At 50.8% G+C, this 22,794-nt stretch overlaps 1 long non-coding RNA gene across 3 annotated transcripts in view; it reads left to right on the top strand.

Annotated features, from left to right (window-relative positions):
• The window catches only part of LOC146174317 (uncharacterized), a 138,282-nt gene that overhangs the window by 20,818 nt on the left and 94,670 nt on the right, over window positions 1-22,794 (top strand). Inside the window, exon 4 of one of the 3 annotated variants that reach the window (XR_014702353.1) lies at window positions 11,110-12,229. The exons of the other annotated variants lie outside the window; for them this stretch is intronic. This is a non-coding gene — a long non-coding RNA (uncharacterized LOC146174317). Of the gene's footprint in view, window positions 1-11,109; window positions 12,230-22,794 lie in introns of those variants that run through there. 3 annotated transcript variants of the gene reach the window in all.

The following is a 22,794-nucleotide window of genomic DNA, read 5'->3' on the forward strand; positions in this document are numbered from 1 at the left end:
GGCGATGCGATGCGAGCGGATACGAAACTGCTGGGATGGCTCCACTGCACGGCGGCAGCCAATGGCGGTCTCGGGTTCGCGTCACGTGACGGAAAACACGCTCGGAAGACCGCGGGAAAAACATTATTTTTTTATATTTTCCCGTGCAGATACGAAATTGATGGATGTACCAGTCGAAAGAAGAAGGCTTTGGCCACATTTTGCAAATGGCCGCAATGGTGGCAAGCGCCGATGCGCTGAGCGGCGGCAGCTCAAAGATGGCCAAAATTTGGCAGCACTCACGATTTTTTCGGTCACCGCGAGTCATTTGGACGCGTTTTTAACTAATTTCTCGTACAAATTTAGTTTTCATATTTTGCTGCATGAAAGTAGGATGTTCAAAGATGATAGTACAAGCAAAAACATAAAATCGAAAAATTTCGAAATAATGCCGATTTTTCGACCCACGTCTCCCCTTAAACAAAATTCACCATGACCTTCACACCACACCTTCAACATGCAATAAGCAGCAAAATATTAATATTTTTGCAGCATAGCACCCATGTCTGGTGACTGTTGTGAAAGATGATGACCCTGAAGTGGAAGGCGTCCTGAAAGCGAAAGGCTCACTTGCTTGTCGAATGATTGACTTAGATGCTGCACACAGACGAAGCAGACAAACCCACCTCTATATATGGTGGAGGCTCCTGCTTGTTCCCTCCTCTGAACCTGTAGCTTTGTGGCCGCACCCTTGCTTTGCCATTGGACTAGCCCAGCCAACTCAGCCACTGCGGCCTGACTGCTGCTCCCACTCCTTCGCCTACCATCCTTTGTTCCAGGGGGCTTCGGTAGTGTGACGTCAGCTTCTTCAGTGGCTGAGATGACCATGTTGACAACTGGTGGTCATTGTACAAGCATGTCAACGCTTACAAGTGGCATGATACCACCAAGTTTGGCAACATTTTATTCCACCATATTGATGTGGCTAATCTTTGGTTCCGCAATCACAAAGCCAAGCTGTCATCATGCTCTTCCTTCAAGACAAGCTTATCGGAGGTGTTTGGCTCAAATGCCTTGCGAGAAATATGGCCGAATAATGCCTCTGCACTCATGCTCAGCATCCCAACGAAACATTTGTAAGTTAAATTGAGGACGTTTGTTGACCTGTACAGGCGCACGGACTCTTCAATGCCAGAAGCCAACAAGAAAACAAACGCCCTAAAGGTTATGTGCAATGACACCTCACTGTTGCTCGTCATAAATCCACAAGCCATTGTCAAAGTTATACAGTCGAGCCCACTTATAACGGCCCCACTTAAGACGAACTTTCACTTATAACGAACCAGACCGGAGCGACCGCCAAAATATACATTACTTCAATGGCAGAAGATCGCACGTATAACGAACGTCCATGAGCGCTGCCGATCGGTTACAGCGAACGGACGGCGTAAATCCGGCACCCCGATACGAGATAACGATGGGCTCCCATCTCTTTTGGTCTGTTTTCACAATCCTCCTCGCAAGCGAGCTACCCTTTGCTCGCCGACGCGCGCTGCCTACGAGTGTTGGCACGTGGTGTGGCCTCCAAGGCCACGCTGCCGCCCCTCCTCGCAACTCCGCTCCCCTCTCCTCTCGCCATTGCCTCGTCTTTGCCTGTCTCCACGGCGCCGGCCACCGGCATAGTCTTCGAAGTTTCGGCGTTTCGTTTCCTGGCTGCTCCATTGAGCGGCCGTGCCAGGGGCGCGGGGCGCCAGGAGGCAGGCCTCTCCATACGCTAGCGGTTGTACTGTTTGCACAGGCGGACAACCACCCCATCTGCTATTCCTTTGAGCCTGTGTCGCCCTGCTTTGCCACCACTGTGTACAGACCATTGCTGCTATGGCTGTGTTTTTTCTTCGCCACCTGTCTCTGCCAATGGTCTTCATTCTTGGTCACTCCTCCCATACGTCATGCCGCCTGTCATTCCCCTATTTGCATGGAGAAAGACTAATGGCCACAGCTTTGGATGCGGCAACTGCACTTCTCTCGAAGTGTGAGAGTTTGTCATCCTCCCCAGGCAATGTTGTACAACTGTTAGCCGGTCTTGTTGCCATTCCTGTGCTTGTGGACACAAGTGTTGCTGATACATGTGAGTTTACAACCATTTGTCAAGTAGTGGCGTGTGTGGAAGCATGTTGCCAGCTTGCTCGGTCTTTCACAACACGCAACCAGTGTCACCGGAAGTGCTTTGTGCCCCGGCCAATCAACGTACATACCTTTCTCCGTCCTTTTGACTCTTTTGCACGATCCAAGACGTGTTGATTTCGATGCTGTAAGCTTCCAGCCATTCGTTGACGGCTGCCTCACCTGCCAGGTTCGTGTGATACACTGATTCGTACCCTTTTGATGCGAGCTCATCTTTTACGAGCTCGAGCTGCTCTGGAAGCTCGTCCATCATCTCTAGTTAGCCGCAATTGACACACAAATTCGCCAAGCACAAAATCACCTTGGTAAGCACAGCGCTCAGCAGATGAGCCAAGTGCACGCACGCACAACTCGACGAACTGCCGCGGAACTATGCGGATAGGGAGAAGTGCAAACTTCGGGATGTAGCCGAGCCAAGTGATGATTCCAGAACACCGTGTTCCAGAACATACCAGAACAAGAACAGCCGTGCAAGTATAGGGAACTAGAAAGATTAGTATTCTAGTTCACTATACATGCTAGTGACCACTGGACGGAAATTTACGTGATACGTGACTGGTACCCGACTGCCGTTCACAGAACACGAGAGCAACAAATCTACGCAATGGTCACTGGACTAAAATTAACGTGACCATGAAACCAAACTTTTAGCTGACGACAATTTACATGACTTTTACGTGAATCTAAGACGGCCACGAATGTAAGACGATCCCCTCAATTAACAACAGTGAATAAGAAAAAAAAATTTTTTTTCTGCTTTATTGCAACAAACGAGTGCACCGACCATCACTCACTGTCACTGCTGCTGCTGGCCTCTTTGTCACTATCATCCCACAACATGTCATCTTCCGTGCCGTTGAGGTTGTTGGAAATTCCGCATTTCTTGAATGCGCGCCAAGCGTCCAGGATCCACCGCGCGAGCTGGGACAACGATGCTCGCTTTAACCTTCCGGTAGGCGTAAGTGCGGGCCCTCCTTGCTCCATCTACTCACAGTAATATTTACGAACATTGTCCTTCAGAGGCTTGTTCAGACAGACATCTAAAGGTTGCAGCTGCGAGGTCATCCCTCCTGGGATGACGACGAGGTCGCACCGGTTGTCTGCCATTAAAGCCTTGCTAGCGTCAGTGGTGTGCCCCTTGAACGCGTCCAGAACCAGCATCGAACGTGGCCTCAGCAGCGCTCCTGGACGACGGAACCAAACGGTGCGGAGCCAGTCGTTGAACATCTCCGCGGTCATCCACCCCTTTTCATTGCAGCGGATGATGACACCAGCAGGAAAGTCTTTCTTTTTTGGCAATGTCTTCCGATTGAAGATAATGTAGGGGGGAAGCCTTCTATCGTCCGCAGTACAAGCTAACATTACAGTAACTCGTTGCTTTTCATTTCCCGTCGTCCGAATTTTCACGTCTTTAGAGCCAGTTCTTTGAACAGTGTAGTTGACCAGCATGTCAAAATGCATCGGTGTTTGATCTGCGTTGCCTATTTGCCCCAGGCTGTAGCCGTGTTGGCGTCGCAGCCCGATGACGTACCGCTGAAATGAAACTAACTTCTCTTCGAAGTCTTCCGGAAGCCTTTGATAGACTGAAGTTCGGCGGCGGAGCGAGAATCCCGCGCGGTTCATAAAACGCTTCACCCAGCCTTTGCTAGCTTTGAAAATTGTGCGACTAATCCCACGCTCACGGGCCAATTCCCTGGCTTTCATCTGTATCATCTCGACAGTGACGGCGACACATCTGTTCCAGAGATCATTCACATACCGAGCCAAGTCTTCCTCGAGCTCTGCATGGCGCCCGCGTTGTGGTCCCGTAAAGGCTTTCCGCGAACTTGAACACGCTGCCAAACTGCTGGCGTTTCACAGCCACCTGCGCACGTTCACCTCAGAAACGCCGAAGCGCCTGGCTGCTTCCAGGTTGTTGCCAGTCTCGTTCGCAACAGCAATAACTTTCTGCTTGAATTGTGCCGTATAATGCCGCCTGGTTTCACTCATCACGAAGCGTGCGCAAACAACACCGCTCACATCCGCAAACAAGGACGCGGCACGGAGAGACGCAGCTTCCCAGATAGAGAAAGATGACTGACGCGCTAGTGGCGCTAGCACTGATTTCGCGGCGAGTGACATCATTTTGGACCAATCACAGGCAGCCGCTCCGCTTCTTTCCTCGCCTCTTCGTTCCCTCTCCTTTCTTCACGCTCGAAGCGGAGGGAGCACGCAAGCAGAAGAAACGTAAAAGAGAACGACAGAACAGCGGAGGCTACCCAGTCGGGCCCTAGACTAGGGGCGTCTAGGGGCATGGTGGCTAGGGGACGCGGGCGGCCGCGGGCGGCCTTGAGTGGGTTTCGGGAGGCCACAATCTCTTTCTCTATGAGGCCACGGCCGTTTTTTTTTTGTTTTTTTTGTCGCCAAGCTACCACCGTAGCACCTCGTGCGCTTCTGGCGTAAGCTTTTTTCTTTCGTCGCGTGGACTGATATTCTGTTTTCAACCCGGTTTTCAGATGGCCGCGAATCTAAGACGACCCCCCCCCAAACCGTGCACCATATTTGTGAAGAAAAAAGTCGTCTTAGATTCGAGTGAATACGGTACTTACTGTTGACGCGGGCGCTAAGGTGTGCAGTGCCGTTCCTCTAATGGCTGGTATTTATACTAGTTGACACCCTCCAAATATTTTGCGGAGGGGGCTCGCGGTGGTACTGGAAATGTTGAACACACGTTTTCCAAAATTTTATTGCCTGTCGAAACAACTTTTCGGTAGCAGATCCGGTTTCAAACATTCCATAGAGGAAGAATTTCGACAACTCTCTCATCTGATGCAGAGGCTACAATTCATGATCTAGAGGGAAGGCAGGAAGTGTCAGTGGAATGAAAGGAATGAAAGAATATTTGGAGGCACCACTCGATCGAGGACGTGGTGCAAAAAGCCCGAGGCACCACTGGTTCTTAGCACGAGACGCATCCACTCAAAGTGGAAGCACAAACAGTCTCATTAGGGCAAGGACGGTGGAGTGAAAGTTTTTTAGATGAGAAGACATGACACGCACGCTGCGTGCAAGCACTGCTTATGTGTGCACGTGTTTTGCGCTCAGGTGCACTATCGTTTATGCGGGGGCTATTTGTGCGCACGAAGGTCCTGAACATGGTCACTGCATCACCCTTTGCACCCCTGCATTGTGTGCAAACAGTAGACGCTCGCCTGCAGTACTAAGCCGCTACCCTTCACGCGCAGTCGCTTGGGGGGGGGGGGGGGGGGGTTCGCGCTGTTTTGTGCTTTTCTGAATATACTTAGACGAACAACAATGAGGATGCTATCTGCTCAGTCGTTTCGTGTCTTGGGGACATACCCTAAGGGCAACCATAGTAGGCTCCATTCCAGTACGGCTGACAGGGTTGCTACAGTGGCCATCTAAGACCACTGGCCGTGTACTTTCTCCTTCTCGCATTCATATTTTGCTAGGTGCCTCAGGCTCGGATAGCAAGTGACATGGCTAGCAAAAACAGAACAGAATGCCCAGAATCTTCCGGTAAATTTACATGTCTCGGGCGTGCTTTTCAGCTGGCGACAGAGGTGCAAATTTATCAAAATGAAGACATGCCTTGGCAGATTGCAGGTTTCTTGGACGACATGTTCCTAGTGCACCTACCTCTTTCAGGCGAGCTCATCTCAGAGGCCTTTCCTTGCTTTCCTCCATGGCACGGCTCTCCACGTGCGTCAAGGGTATGCCTGGGTAGCATCTGTTAAAATAGGCCTGTTTCGTCCTCCGCATTAAAGATGACCTTGGGCTGATATTTTGCAAGGATTTACGGCTACTCCTTTTCCAACTACTCTGATGCTCTCGGCGTTAGCCGTCTCGCTTGCGCCAGAGGTCGTTTTGCCCACGATGTCATAGCGTGCCTTAAACCTTTGCAGCCATTCGGAGCTGGCGACGAAGTTTTCGGCACCAAAGGTACAGGCAAAGTCTTGCTTTTTGTTGAAGCATCGGTCCCGACATTGGTATGAGCTCTGACATCCAAAAATCATTTGTAGAGCGCCTTCTCCACGTCGCTGAACGCAGGGGGCCGAAGACGCTGTGTACTTGTCCGCGCTGTCTCTTGAGCCTTGATGACAGCTTTGTTCTTCAGAAAGATACTCAAAGTGCTCCTTGGGATGCCCAATACGTTTGCAAGAATGCTCCTCTTTTCGCCATTCTCCACATGGTGAATTATCTCGAGCTTGGTCTTTAACGTCAGTTCTTTTTTTTTCACGTTCACCGCCATCACAGCACTACGCACACCTGTGCACCATACTCGACGCGACCACCGACAGCTTCCACAGAACACTACGACGGCCATGGCGCTGCTGCTGCACTTGAAGCGGTGCTTTCAGCGCTTGTGAGATGCGGACAATTTTTTTTGGCTGTCAACTCTCGATGTCGATGTGGCATTTGGGGTGCTGTTAGTGCCTGTGAGGTAGTCCTGAATGTTTGCTGTTCCGCATGACTCACATGTAGTGAAACGAAGCCTGCCGCTTGCTATTAAGGGGGGACGAGGGTCTTGCAAACTTTCTTATTTCTTAACCTATCTTGCTTTCTTAACCTATCTTGCTGAAAATTGCCATGGTGATATATCTTTGAATGCTGATTCCAAGTATGTATTTAGATTTGAAATACCTCATCTAGACATGAAGATTTGGCAGGATAATGTACCGCACATAGTGTCTTTTCTTACAGGCCATTACGGTATTTTCTTAATTAAAAGAACTGGTTTTAAAAATATGCTGTCATTTCCAAGGGCCTACTGCACATCCTAAAGCTAAGGAAATTTTTAAGAAGTCATTAAATAGGTCATGAATGAATAACAAAGTTGGGGGAAAAACAATGTGGGAGTAATTAGTTTACATCTGATCTAATTGCTAGTCTAGCGACTATCAAAAACGGAACGCTTTAGGATGAAGCTGAGATTTTACTGAAAAAAATGATACCAAGTTCAATATAATCCGTGCATGCAAACATTATGAAAAGTTCCGTAAGGCAAGGCTTTTTACCAAATAAACAAAGCTGATAAAACTGCATTCAAAGTTTTACTCACTGTGCCACTTTTGTTTACCAATCACATGGAAAAATTTAATGCTTTGGCATGCAGCCCAGTTATTACTGAATACAATGACACCAAATTTACATAAATCTGTTCATGTAATGGCTATGAAATCTGTATGGCATTGGGACTTTACAAAAAGAAGACGCTCAGAAAGTCACTTGCTACAGTTTCTGAATCTCAAATCATTCACATAGCTCTTGGGCAGTAGTCTTGGGTTTTGTCAGGCCTGTGCCTCTTGGCCATCATCTTCACCTTTTCTCTATCGGTGTGACCCTTATCAGACCTGCACAGCCTCTGTTTATCTTTTTCAAGGCTCCTCCGAATGAGGCACCTGTCAGGACTATAACCGAGCTGCGCTGCAGCAGCTCTGCTGGTTGCTGCCATCCTTTGACTGAAGCAAGAAATTGCTTCTGCAACAGCCCTTTGAACAGCCAGCAAAGAGTCATGCGTGTTTTTAGAGCATTGGCTCCAGATGACAGAGTGCAGGCACTCGATGGCATTCTGTGTCATGCCATCTTTGCAGCGCACCAAGAGGGCCTCGTCGCCCAGCCTGGCAAAAACTGGCTCAAGCGCAGTGCGAACATGGCCTGGCAGAGGGTTTTTGTGTGGTGGCGGCTCCACCTGGTTTGCCAAAGCACGATTTAAGGCACACCATGAATCAACTCCTTGAGGACAGCAACTGGGATTTGGGGCTTCATCTGTTGAGGTCAGGTGCAACAGCGTGGCTTGCACTGCCTTTTTCATGCCTGCGACGTCGTCGCTATGGCTCCGCAAGGCATACCCATAGTAATTGGTGATCTTTTTTATCTTTTCTTGGGTAAGGTTGCCCTTTCCACCAAGAGATTGCCTTTGTACCTTCTTTTTCTCAACCAAGTTGCGAAGAGCCGTCCCCATCCGCTTGTGGACATGGTTGAGGCAGTCCTTCTTTTCGATGGATATATATCCATACACGCCTTCCTGGGTCAATGCATGAAATGTGCGGCTATCACCATTGGAAAGTATGGTTGTGTACCGCAACCCATTTTTTTCCAAAGACTTATTGAATAAAATCATAGCTGCTTCGGTCCCCATCCGTCCGGCATTGCAGTCAATGTTCTTCATACACTTGTGGTTCACAGCCCAATCGCCGTAACCATCGTCACTGGGATCAGGTGCCCCTTGGCACCCGCGACAGTACCTCGAAAACACATGGTCCAGTACAAGGCCAGTGCACAGTTCTATAACTGCAATATTTGAATTGTGGCCACGCGTTTTTCATTTGCCATCAAATATCACGTCTACATTTCCTGTTGGGTTCAGGAAGTCTTTAAGTCCTTCACCACTTTGACACTTGCTGCTTCTGTAGCAGTAGCAACTGTTTGGCAAGCTTTCACCATGGTGTTCATGTGCCCCCTGAAAGTTTTGTGGTGAAGTCCTCGATGGGAGAGGTTCATTGTTGCACAAAAATCCGCTAGAGCAGTCAATCCCTTCCCTATACTTTGTATGCCTTTCATCGCCCGCAGATTTACTTCAAAGGGTGTGATGCTAGATTTCCCGGGCACTTGTGGCGACGAAAAGTGCCGCTCGGCGAAATAGCAATTCGAAGACTTGAGCACTAACTTCACAGCTAAGCCATACTCTCTTCCGCTGCATTTCGCGAGTTGAACACTGACCATCCCACACTTGTTGCAGCTTGCGGATGCAAACAGCCTCTTCAGTATGCTCATATCAACAATTATGTACTCAGTGCCGCGATCGTCGTCTACACTTACTGTGCTGACTTTCATCAGCTCGAACTTGCGCGAAATTGCGGACTTCTTCGCCAATGACGCCTAGGTGTTATCTGCATATTTTTCGCGTCCTGCACACTCCGCCTTTGTGAAAAACACTGTCCAAACGTTGAGAACGCGAGCTCGGTTTAGCGGCGTCCGTCGGCGCTGAAGCGACATGCAGAAACGCCGAAGTCGTCGTTAGGCTAAGCTCAGCCGGCTGGGCCACTTCCGACGACACGGAATTCGAAGCGACTCGCAGAGCATCAAAAGTCGATATTTTCGACGGGCTAAGTCCAGGCGCATCAACTGGCACCGCAGACACTTGCGGTAACTTTGAAGCTGACGCCGATCAGTACGGTCCAGCCGCGGCGTCTACCAACGAAGCTGACTTCAACGGTGTCGGTCCAGCCGCGTTCATCGGCAAAACTATGGTCGACGAGTTCAATCCAGACGCATCCGCCGACGGCCCTGCAGCTTGCGGCAACACCGAAGCTGTAGTTCTCAATGTGGCACTCTTTTTATTCCACGCGCGGCTCTTTTTGCCGACTGCTTTTCGTGTGCTTGCTTTCAAGCGCACGTCCCACGGCATCGGGACACGTGGAACAGACACCAGGCAGGCAAATACACACGAAAACAAAAACTTCGAAGCTAAGAGGAGTCAGTTAATAGTCAAAATATTTACAGGAACAATGAGAAAACAGGCAGACCGAGAAATGCTAGGAAACAAAGAGGAGTGCAAAAAATGACATGCCAGAGGGCGAAAGCAGACGACGTAGAGTCGGCAACGCGGTCGCGGCAGGAGAGGCATGTGTCACGGCCAATCAGAGGGCTGCGCCTCGGAGAGCGCTCGCTTTACCCAATCAGCGGCTCTCTCGCGACGATGCACTCCTTGCGGACAGATGCCGAAATCTCCGCTGTGCAAAACCCTACAGCGTGTTGAGAGACGCCAGGAGAGAGAGCGGGAAACGAGCTTTCAAACGAGACCAAGATGGCGCCTATCGGTTCGCGCCGCGCGGAGCTACGGTGGCTTGAAAATAGTGCAAATAGGGAGAAATGTTACTCTGCGGTCTGTCTAGTGCCCACCTGATTTGTTTCATTTCAACGCATCCTTTCTATGATGACCGCATGGTTTTTGTGTCAGTTCGTGACACAGTAAACCCGGGATGGGCCTCACGTGCACCAGTCAAGTCAATACATAGTGTAAGCATTCAAGATTCAAGGGGCATCTTGTGCTCTTACAGTGCTAGCGACCAGCTTTGCATAGGTAGATTTTAAGGTAACAGAGTTCTCTCATATATCCGAGGCTGTTTTTCACACACTCACGATATGCCTCTAAAGGGACACGAGGCCAACCAGGCTGCGCCTGCTCTTGCTGAACTGGGCGTGTAGTTTACGTAGCGCATCCAGTTCGAAGAATTTTCCGGGACCAGATATTTATTGGGTCTTCCCAAAAATGCTGGTGATGATTTTGCTGGCGACCCTGTCTTTTGGATGGGGCCTGACAGTTGAAGGGCAAGATGGCAACAACAAAGAATTAGAGCGGAAAGGTATTCACCTTGCGTCTTTCCGTTGTCGTGGCTCGCTGTCGTCTCTCTCCGGCAGTAGCCAGTTCAGCATCTTGCCCTTTGTCCTTGCCTAGCGGTGCACTCCTGTGCCCGGCGAGGGAAGAAGGAAACACGGCGCTATCGAGCAGCCCGTTTGGGTTTACTCATCCTCGGAAGAGAAGGAATACTTTTGTCCCCTTCATCCTCCGCGGCGCGCGGTGTTTCGGAGGGATGTGTGGTTCTCCACGATCGCTACACTCCTCCTCCCTAAAGACTGAACGTCCCCTGAATTCAGGCGACATTAGGCAGGCAACGACTTCCTTGCCGCCTTCTTCCATTTGAGGAAGCGAGGGGGGATCCGGGCTCGCCTCCCTTTAAAAACCCCCCAGCAGGTCCATCTCAAGGGCCATCTCGTCTTCATCAATGACCAGCTGGTCATTCGCGTTCTCTTGGCAAGGCAGGAGGGACTCTGGGCTCTGGTCGGCTGGAACGTCCACCCAGAGTATGAAGGCGGCGAATGAATTCAGGGTCTCTAGCCATCCTGGCTCATACCGCCTCCGCCTCCTTCCTCATGTCGCAGTGGTCCCAGACGTCCCGGTGGATGGCCTACGCCCTGTGGACAACCTCGTGTACCACCAGCACGTCGCATGTGTCGCAATAGACTGGTCCCGGATCGGGACCCATCCCCGAAGTCGGGTGCGCCGCCAGGTTCTCCTGCACAGTGGTGCCACGGAAGACCTGCGGCACCCGATGCAGGGCGAGGTCCGCCGCCATCTGCAGTTGGTCTGACCACGCCGCCACACTTACATGTGGTCGTGGCGGCTCGGTGCCCTCCTGGTTCGTGCAGGTGGCTACGGACCGGAACCGCTGTTGCCTTGGATCAGCCGCCGTCACCGGAGCCCGTCGCGGAAACTGCGGCCACTCCTGTTGTAGCGGCTGCTGCTGCTGCGGCCACTGCGGCTGCGGGGCCCCAATGCTGCGAGCCCCGCTGCTGTGGCCCCGGTTGCCGAGGTCCCCGCTGCTGCGGCCCTTGCTGCAGTACTAGCCGAGGCCGTGGCTGCCGGCGCCCTGGTTCCTGACGGCGTCCTGGTGGCCAATGGAGATGCAGCGACTGCTGCTGCTGCAGAAAACTGGCCCCTCCGTCAGCCTGGATCAGGTGGGCTCCGTCAAGTCTCACTGACTGGCCCAAGCGGCGTTGTTCTTCTGATGACATTTCTGAACTGACTGGCGTGGCGGCCGAACGAATCGCTCCGAGTGACTCCGAACCGCCCTGCCGCGCACTCTGGGAAACAAATATGGAATTCCGATTGGTTTTCCCTTGGTGCCTCTAACCAATAGTTATCTGCCACTTGGCCAGGTCCCTACGGCAGCAGGTGGAGAGGGGGGACAGCTTGGTGGCGTCTTCGCCACCGTCCGCTTTTCCTTTCCTCCCCGCTTTGTTTGGGATGAAGGGACATACCAACAGTACTGCTAGATACTACTCTCCCGCAGCCAGCTCGCTTCCTCACAACCGGTTGCTTACTTGACCGCTCTTCTGAGCGGGCGACGCATCGTTATGAGGCCAGTCACCCCGTCAGGGTCGTTTTCGCGTAGAGGGGGTGTTGTATGGGCGAGCCTTGGGGGTAGGTAGGGGCACTGATCTTTCCTCGCGTCTTCACGGAATCGACACTGCCGTCGTGCCAGCGACTTCCCGTTAGAACTACTGCTTTTTTTTTTCCCTTGTTTGCACTGCTTACATTAGGTTGGACACTAATTTTGATGAAATGAGGATGATGTCAAGTTTTGCGGAACCAGAGAGCAAAATTTTTGAGGTGACATATCTAATTTTCGAGGTCACCACTGAACTGGTCCTACTCAAAATAGGTTGGCACTACTACAAATTTAGACGAGGTAATTTTAAGGGTACCAGACTGGCATGTGTCCCGGACACATTCTGGTAGACTTATTGGCCCTGTACAAAGGCTTAAAAAGTGGAGAACTTCTCATTAAAACCTATTTGGCCCCTGCATAATCTTTTTTTGGTGCCTGGTATTGCCTAGTTTTGCTTGTGAATTCTAAGTTACCGACAGTAGGAGGTAAAAAATTTTATCCTTAAAACATCAAGCAGTTTACTGCTGGAATATGCAGTCACACATATTTTTTGCGACGTATGCAGGTAACAATAGTCTTAATAGTGTATTCCCGAGATTAAGAAGAAATGTGCCCCTCATGCCCATTTTTTTTTCCTCTTAGAGGCTTATCACCAAAGTAAAATCCTGATCACATATGAAAGTAAAATTTAGGAAAAAACCCGTCCTTTATAAGAAGTTCTGGTAATTAGCACATGGGTGCTGAAGAAACCTTGCTGCTACGTCCCATTGCTACTTGTCCCGGAAGTCAGGTTGCCTCGTTTTTACTTGTCGGCACAGACCACGGCAACAGGGAGTCTCCAGATATGGCCGAATGAAGCAACAAGAGGGCTGCATATACATATGAGAACACTAGTCAAAACAGCAGGAAGAAAGCTGTTTTGAATAATAAAAAAAAAGAAAAGACAAATGCACTAGTAAAAGAAACATACGAGGAATATTTCATATGGTTGCTGAAAAACAGCATAAAAAGAAAAGCCCAGAATGGAAATGCTCCACTGAGAAAAAATACAGTAACATGCTTGTGCACAAAATCCTCTTCCATAGTAGAAGATTCGGTGATATATGCAAGGGGTTACATTTGTCTGTTATCCATACGTATGGTACTAAAGGAATTCATTACTCTCTGTGAATTCAACCTCCACACCACCAGGTATCAAATATTTCATGAGTTTCTGATCAGAAAGATCTGTAAGCAATGATGGAAAGATCATTCACCGTCGGAAACAGTAGCTAAGGGCACCATAATGCAATTTGACCATGTTTGTTTCTCTTAAAAATGTGTCGACAAAGCAAATGTAGTTGCTACTTCTTTTATGTATTTTTACTTTTCGCTAACACAGCATCTTTTGCAGCTGTAATAAGCGTGGTGAACACAACACACACACACACACACACTCTAGAGGTTGGTCATTCTAATGCTTATATAAAGCATTAGAATGAGGTTTATGTAATGAAATGAAAGGAAACTATTCGACCAGCAATGTACTGGAGACAATGCATATACTAAAGCAAAGCTGCACAGGTATAAGATCCTTAAAAAGCCCAAGCAAAACACCCTTTTTGTTATTGTCTTTTTCATAAACACTACAGGCTGGCCGAGAGCTAGTTTACATACAATACCTCTAATTAACAAACATTCAAACTGATCACTTTTTCATATAGGCTCCCAAAGCATCGCTGGGCGGCGCTACGGCTTCTGATGGGCAGCGCCATCTGTGGCAGAAAAACAAACACTGGGGCGCGGCCGGCTCGGCTCGCTCCCTTCGCGGCGTGCGCCTCACGCTTTCTCTCGCACGAGCTCGCGCCCTCACGCGCCCCCGCAGGCTCATCGTGACATGCCGCCTGCATTCCGTCCTGATACTGGATAACCTGCCGCGTATATCCATGGAGGAAACGTACTTATAGGAGAGAAAACTTTTATTCACGTCTGCACTGTATACAGCAGACGACAGACGGCGATGTTGTAAATATTGATTGTGAATGCGTTTCCCACATTAGCGAAAACATAGGAAGTGTATATCAAGGTAAATCTGCTGTGTAATTATATTTTCGTATATAATATGTTCAAAACCTGTGAAAAAATTACCAGTACTGTGAAATAAAGCGGCTCACTCGATCATCGTTTTGGCCTGTAGCATGAGATCTATAAACGGTTTTGTGTTTATGATTACGAAGTTACTAAAGCAAATCATGCAGTAGAAAAATAAGTTATAGTTTGAAGGAGGTGTTTCTTCAAAGGCACGAATGCTAGCAGTCTCAAAAGCACATGCCTGCTCCGCGCGCTGCACGCGGCATAACCGGCTCGCTGGCTCGAAAGGCAGGTGAAATCCAAGCTTGTACTACAATCCTGCTTTATTTCGGTTCCTATTAAATGGTAGTGCTTCATTTATATTTGTTTTCCATTTACAAAACATGCGACTCGAATAGGGTGCTCCGTGCGAGTGGTGTCAATCGAGCCATATAGCTAGGATCGCTTTTGTATTGCACTTCCAACATATTTTCGTTATGAATAATAATAATGTTGGTTCATTTATTGGCCAATTTGCAGAAATCTGTAAAAGCGTCTCAGCAAGGCATGTTTTCCTACCCCCTCCCCTCCCCCACGAAAAGAAAAAAAAAGGCCTCGTTCCTAGATATTTTCTTGGTTCTAGGGCAGATTCACACATCATCGTCGATCGCGGACGTCGCACGCTGGATATCTGTTGATTTGGTTGCTTTCAGAGCACTCGCAAAGCAGGGAGAGCGCACAGAAAATCGGCTAAGCAAGACGCGCGGAGCGAGGAGCATGAGAATACTCCACCCCCTTCACTTTGTATATATTGTGTTAAACCATTGTACTCTTTTAATGCCTCTCCAAGACGTCTTTGTCAACTGCTCGCATTTCCGAGTGTGTGGAGAAGGGGAAAATTGGCTCTTTTCGTTTCGACAAAGAGCGCGAGTCTTCTCAGAACGCTGTCATGCAGTTGAAAAACAGGCCTTGTGGAAACGCTTCTAAAGGAATCTGCAAAGTTTCACACGTGAGCCTCGTCTTCTGGCGCTTCGCCTACTATTGTGGCTACCCATGACACAATGCTACTTAGTACCTCAGTTTCGCATCAGAAGAAGCGTTTTTGTATCGCCAAATAACCTCCAGATGCAACTCAATCGCCGCACGTGCACAGGAAGCTAGCGGAGCGTCTGCTCCGGCGGCGTCCCATCGTTTCACATTTCGCCACCATGCCAGGAATGCGGCGCTGCCATCGCGCGGCGACACTTGAGCTTGGGTTCCCTATACAGTCGGTCCCGGATATATCGAACTCGAAGAGGATCGCGAAATAGTTCGATATATTGATAATTCGAAATATAGAATGTGCGTGCTAAAAGCTTATCTAATCTCAAGGCAGTTTCCCGATGTCGTGACAAACGGGAACTTACCGATTTGTGCCTCCAAGGCGCGTAAAAAACGAAAACATAGCGCGATGACCACAGCACTTTATTTTGGAAGAAAAGAATCTGTGACTTTTGCTTACTTCTTCTGCACCATCATCACGTTCATTAAGCTGTCCTCTAGCTTGTTGACAGTGTCCAAATGAGAAAGGCCAGCTCCTTCCATTGTGCCACAACAGTGGCGAATGACGCTCAAAGCCGATGCAAGTTCAGCTGCATTGATTGGGGGTTCGTCCTCTTCGTCAGACCCTTCGCCACTGCTCGAGTCTGCGTCCTTGGCACTGATAATATCAGCCTCAATCTCCGCATCAGTGCGATCCGCTACAGCTTGCACGCCGTCATCAGCGCTTACGAAACAAAACACCCAACAAGTAAAACGCCTCGTGAAACCACGCAAAACTAACCGCTAGGCAAAACAAGTAAAGAATGTTGGGCATGGTTTCACTCTTACAGTGGAACCTCGATTATACGACTTTGAGGGGACCACGCAAAACTGTCGTATAATCCGGTCGTCGTGTAATCGAAAAATGTCAACAATTATTTTAAAAATGTCAACACTCGAGCATTTGTTGAGAGGAACTGTGAGCAACACTTTATTCTCACCTTTAAAAGAAATCCGTAATTTTTTTCTGGACATTTGCCCAGCCACCAAACCGCCCTGCCGCGCACTCTGGGAAACAAATATGGAATTCCGATTGGTTTTCCCTTGGTGCCTCTAACCAATAGTTATCTGCCACTTGGCCAGGTCCCTACGGCAGCAGGTGGGGAGGGGGTCAGCTTGGTGGCATCTTCGCCACCGTCCGCTTTTCCTTTCCTCCCCGCTTTGTTTGGGATGAAGGGACATACCAACAGTACTGCTAGATACGACTCTCCCGTAGCCAGCTCGCTTCCTCACAACCGGTTGCTTACTTGACCGCTCTTCTGAGCGGGCGACGCATTGTTGTGAGGCCAGTCACCCCATCAGGGTCGTTTTCGCGTAGAGGGGGTGTTGTATGGGCGAGCCTTGGGGGTAGGTAGGGGCACTGATCTTTCCTCGCGTCTTCATGGAATCGACACTGCCGTCCTGCCAGCGACTTCCCGTTAGAACTACTGCTTTTTTTTTTCCCTTGTAGTTTGCACTGCTTACATTAGGTTGGACACTAATTTTGATGAAATGAGGATGATGTCAAGTTTTGCGGAACCAGAGAGCAAAATTTTTGAGGTGACATATCTAATTTTCGAGGTCACCACTGAACTGGTCCTACTCAAAATAGGTTGGCACTACTACAAATTTAGACGAGGTAATTTTAAGGGTACCAGACTGGCATGTGTCCCAGACACATTCTGGTAGACTTATTGGCCCTGTACAAAGGCTTAAAAAGTGGAGAGCTTGTCTCATTAAAATCTATTCGGCCCTTGCATAATCACTTTTTGGTGCCTGGTATTGCCTAGTTTTGCTCGTGAATTCACAGTTACCGACAGTAGGAGGTAAAAAAAAATTTAATCCTTAAAACATCAAGCAGTTTACTGCTGGAATATGCAGTCACACATATTTTTTGCGACGTATGCAGGTAACAATAGTCTTAATAGTGTATTCCCGAGAGTAAGAAGAAATGTGCCCCTCATGCCCATTTTGTTTTTCCTCTTAAGGGTTTATCACCAAAGTAAAATCGTGATCACATATGAAAGTAAAATTTAGGAAAAATACCCGTCTTTTATAAGAAGTCCTGGCAATTAGCACATGGGTGCTGAAGAAGCCTCGCTGCTACGTCCCATTGCTACTTGTCCCGGAAGTCAGGTTGCCTCGTTTTTACTTGTCGGCACAGACCACGGCAACAGGGAGTCTCCAGATATGGCCGAATGAAGCAACAAGAGGGCTGCATATACATATGAGAACACTAGTCAAAACAGCAGGAAGAAAGCTGTTTTGAATAATAAAAAAAGGAAAAGACAAATGCACTAGTAAAAGAAACATACGAGGAATATTTCATATGGTTGCTGAAAAACAGCATAAAAAGAAAAGCCCAGAATGGGAATGCTCCACTGAGAAAAAATACAGTAACATGCTTGTGCACAAAATCCTCTTCCATAGCAGAAGATTCGGTGATATATGCAAGGGGTTACATTTGTCTGTTATCCATACGTATGGTACTAAAGGAATTCATTACTCTCTGTGAAGTCAACCTGCACACCACAAGGTATCAAATATTTCATGAGTTTCTGATCAGAAAGATCTGTAAGCAATGATGGAGTTGTGGGCGATTCCTCTGCCCGAGGGATGCGCACGACAAACACACAGTGGGCCGTATGATAAACATCTTTAATCTCACAGGGATCGGGGATCGTCGAAGTCGGTGTCGTCGTCCGGGTGGCTGCGGGTCGTTGAGAGCGCCGGAACGAAGAGCCAGGGACCAAGGAGCCAGAGACCAAGCGCGAGCGACGGCGGTGCGAGGCTTCCTTTATAGCCCCCTCGCGCGGGACCGGTTATCCCCGAACGAGCGGGGAGAGGGAAACAGGGACCGCGCAGGGGGCATTGGGATAGTGGCGCGGCCTTTGAATGCGCGGCGCGCCACGAGCCCTACATCTTCCCTCCCCTCAGCGTCCGACCCGGGCTCCGCCAACAGCCGGTCCATGTCCATGTTCGAGCCCGGGTCGGCGTAAAATAGGAAGGCTTGTCGCCTGACTCTGGCGGGATGCCATCTCAGCTGGTCCGTGGGACGGGAGAGGCCGCAGGCATGGTGGGACTGTTCCGGCTGGTCCCTCTCCGGCAGCGGCCACATCCACGGGGTTACCGCGCAGCTGGGCTCGGCCACGGATACGACTGGCAGCGGCCCTGAGCGGCTGCTCTACATCGTTGACCCCTTTCGACGTGGCGCCGTGCTGGATGCACATTGCAGCAGGCGTTTCCGCCATGGGCACACCTGGCTTCCTGAGGCCCGTACTCCAGGCCTGGGCAGCGGGCTTCAATCCAACTCGTTGAAGACGGCCAGCATGGCCGCACTGGTCACAATAATGGGCCACAAACTAGGGGGGTACCCCCTGTTTAAGTGGCCCCTCCTTGAACCAAGCGCTGGGTGCGGTTTCCCGCCCCAGCGACGGTGGTTCATCTGGCTGCTGCAAAATCTTGTCAGAATGCATTCTGAAAGAAGCAAAGACGTTAGACAAAGTAGTGCACTGCCTTGGTCTTAGGTTATAGCGTCGGTTGCGAACCGGGTTGCTACCTGCATCGCTTGGAGCTTCCCCCGCTTCGCAGTTATCGTCCTTGCGAAGGTAATAAGCTTTCAAGTCTGCGACGTGCACAGGACCAGCGGTTTCACCGCTCGCCAACAACCGCAGCTGGTAGGTGAGTGGCGTAGTCCGTGCCGTAACTTTGAACGGTCCAACCCACTTGTGCGCTAGCGACGCGGCGAAACTACGCGCTGCGTTACTAAGCGGGTGCGTTCTTTTCAGTACCAAGTCGCCCGTGTTGAAAACGACGTGACGACGACCTTTGTTGTACTGATCCGCTTGGTCCACCGTCCATGCGCGCGACATCGAGGTTTTCATGAGCCGCGCGCTGCGCTGCCTCAAGGCGCTCGCGGAGCTTTGCCGCGTACTGTGTAAGCGGAGGGGACGCGGGCCCCGCCTCGTCAAGTAGGGCGTTCTCTAGCGGAAAAGCGATCTCTTTCCGAAAATTCAAGTAAGCAGGTGTCATACCCACCGACCTGTTCACGGTTGTTCTAGTGGCGAAAGCCAGTTCGGACAGCCGTGCGTCCCAATCTCTGTGCTGCTCGGTCGTCGCGACCAGCATACTCTTAACATTCCGATTCACTCTCTCGGTTATGTTGCTCTGAGCGTGGTAGGGACTCGTTTTCCTGTGGCGGATTTGAAGCGCCCGACAGGAATCAAGAAATACTTTGCTTGTGAAATACGAGGCATTGTCTGTAATCAGGTCGGAAGGGAAACCGAAATGAGTGAATGTCTCCAACAGTTTCTCCCAAATCCGTTCTGACACAGGCTTCCTAAGGGGGAAAACCTCAACCCACTTGGAATAGTGGTCCGTTATTACCAGGATATATTGGTGTCCGCGCGCGGAGCGAGGGAGGGGTCCCATGATATCGCACGCGACCACTTGCCACGGATAGTTGCTAACTACCGGCTTCATCATGCCAGCGGGTTTCCCCGCCCGAGGCTTGGCTACCTGGCAAACAGGACATGTACGGGCGTAACCCAGCACATCCTTTCTCATACCTGGCCAGGTCGCGACACGGCATAACTATCGTAAGTCTTACTGCCGCTGCCATGGCCTGCCAGCGCTGAGTCATGGAAGTACTGGAGGAATCGTTTCCGCAACTTCCTCGGGACTACGACTCGGAAGGGGGATGCAATCGCCTCTTCCTCATCAAGTTGGGGGATGTAGCGGAGCAGTAAGCCGTCATCGCCCAGCAGATACGCGTCGTACTTGCCCTCAGCGTTCCCGGTGCAAGCTGCACTACTTGCAAGCTCTGTCAGCACCCGCTGGCATAGACCGTCTGCTTTCTGGGCCTTAATTAGCTCTTCCCTACTGACCACTACTCCCCATGACAGATTTCTCTCTGCCTCGCTTCTTGGCAGGCGAGTAGTCGGCGCCACCAGCTGCTGCGCCTTCTCTCTCTCGCAGCACCGCGCGGCAACTCTGTCCGCCTCCTTTCTCTCTTTAACTACGCAGGGCGCGACACTCGCGTCCGCCCTCTCCTCCTCTCCACTAGCGGCGACGCCGCTTTCAGCAAAGCTGGTCTGCGCCTCTTCTGCGCTTCTGCCAGCCTTCAACGGTGCGCGCGATAACGCATCGGCCACCTTATTCATGCTGCCCCGGCGATACTCAATGGCGTACGCGTAACGTTGCAACGTCAGCGCCCATCTCGCGAGTCTGCCTGCGAGGTTTTTCAGCCTCTTTAACCACGAAAGTGCCTGGTGATCTGTCTGCACGGTGAAAACCGCTCCGTCTAGGTACATGTCGAACTTTGACAATGCGAACATTATCGCCAGGCATTCCTTTTCGGTCACGGAGTAATTCCGCTCCGCCGATGTGAGCGTGCGGCTAGCGAACGCGACAGGGCGCAGCTTGCCCTCGTGTTCCTGCAACAAAAGAGCTCCTACACCGGCATCACTAGCATCTGTCTGCAAGACAAACGGCTTGTTCAGGTCGGGGAGGCGCAAACTAGCGGTGTTCACTATCGCGCGAGCCAAGGCAACAAAAGCGTCGTTCTGTTCCTTGCCCCAGACCCACTTCGAGCCTTTTCGCAACAGCTGGTTCAACGGCCTAGCGAGCTCTGAACAACTAGGGATGAATTGTCTGTAGAAGGCAACCATTCCCAAAAACCTCTGCAAGCTTTTCACGTCCGTCGGGCAGGGGTAGTTCAGAATTGCCTGCAGTTTGTCATCGTTCGGTCTCAAAGTGCCATCATCAACCACAAATCCCAAGAGGTTCACTCTCTTCGATGCCAACTGCACTTTCTTTGGGTTGATCGTTATACCCGCACGTCTCATTCTTTCAAGAGAATTCAAGTGAATGAGATGCTCTTCGAACGACTGCGAGAATATCACGATGTCGTCGAGGTACGCCATCGCGTAGTTGAACCTTGCATCGCCCAGCACGATGTCCATCAGTCGCATGAACGTGCTCGGTGCATTAGACAAACCAAACGGGAGTCGAGTAAATTCGAAGAGCCCGCGGTGACAGGTGAATGCGGTTTTCTGAATGTCACCTTCCGCCACCTCAATCTGCAGGTACCCTCTGCTTGCATCCAGGACTGTGAAAAACCTTGCGTTCCCTAACGCGTACATCACAGCCTCGATCGACTGGAAAGGGTACGCAACCGTAGGTGTCAGTGAGTTGAGCTTTCTATAATCAACACACAGCCTGACCGAACCATCTTTCTTTGGCGCTAGAACCACTGGGGACGCCCAGGGACTTTGTGAGGGTCTCACCGCGCCGGTATCTATCATCTCGTCAAGGGCGCTGTCGAGAAGCTGTCTCTTATGCGCGCTTAACGGCCGCGGGTTACATCTGAAAGGGCGCGCATCACCCGTTTCGATCTCGTGCTGAAGCAAGTCGGTCCTGCCTGGTTTCTCTGTGAAACAATCCGAAAACGGGAGTAAAGTTTCTACGAGCCTTCGGCGCTGACTACCGGTTCCCGAGAAGGACGCGATAATTGCTTTTAATGGGCTACCATTCAGTGTCGCGGGGGAGCCCTCTGCCACAAAAGCTTGAACGCTCGCTCGCTCAGCGACGCATTCCTGTTTGGGTGCGCTAACAAAGGGAATGAGGGGGGTGAAGGGGCTGTAGCGATAGCCGTTCTCCCCCATGTCAAGCACAATGCCTTCGCTCGAAAGAAAATCTCTTCCCAGAATAACTGGTATGGCTAAGCCGGGCAGATAGCCGAAGCGATGCCTCCGCTTCCTGCCGTCAAAACGCAGGACCAGACGCATCGCTCCTTCTGCTTTTGTCGTCTCTGCTGCTAAGCTCAAAGGGGTTTCTGCTGGCCTGGCACGGATGTTACATCTACGGCAGGCCTCGAAAACATCATCACCGACCAATGATAGAGTTGAGCCCGTGTCAACGAGTGCCGAGTAGCTTTGACCAACTAACCGCACTAGCATAAAAGGGCTCGAGCGCGACAACATTCCTTGCGCTCTACAGGCGAGGGGGACAAAAGCCTCTGCGCCCCCGGGGCGGTCGCCCGGTGACGCGGCGTGGGAGTACATTTCCCATTTTCCGCCGTGGCTACCACGAAATTCTCCCGCCGACGGCGACAGGCTGGTGTTACCAATTATGGCCGCCGGCGGTCCGCATTTCCCTGCATACGCCTTGCTTGACACTCTCGTGCCACGTGGCCCGGCTGGTTGCAATTCCAGCAAAGCTGATCGTTCACCTGCCGCGCGGTCGGGGGATGCCGCGTTCCACGAAGCGGCTGGGGACGTCTTTCCCCTCTCTCCGCGCCTGTGCGGACGTCGCTGGCGAGCCCAGCTCGACGCCGCTGCTCGAACGCGTACGGGTCAAGAGCGCGAGGAAACTCGGAGCCTTCCACTGGCCTTTCCTGCCCTACCGTCATTACGTCTGCGCCTCTGGCGCGCGGCACGGAGTCTTGGCCTCCGGCCCAGGCGCATCGCGGCTCTAGCGATTCGGCTGGCCTGGGGGGTGGCTGGTAGCGCAATTCAGCGAGTAAATCCGCCTGTACTACCTTCACTTCCTGTGCTAGGGCCTCGAG

Source organism: Amblyomma maculatum, chromosome 11, assembly GCF_055883805.1.
Source record: "Amblyomma maculatum isolate TAMU_Amacu chromosome 11, ASM5588380v1, whole genome shotgun sequence".
NCBI lineage: Eukaryota > Metazoa > Arthropoda > Arachnida > Ixodida > Ixodidae > Amblyomma > Amblyomma maculatum.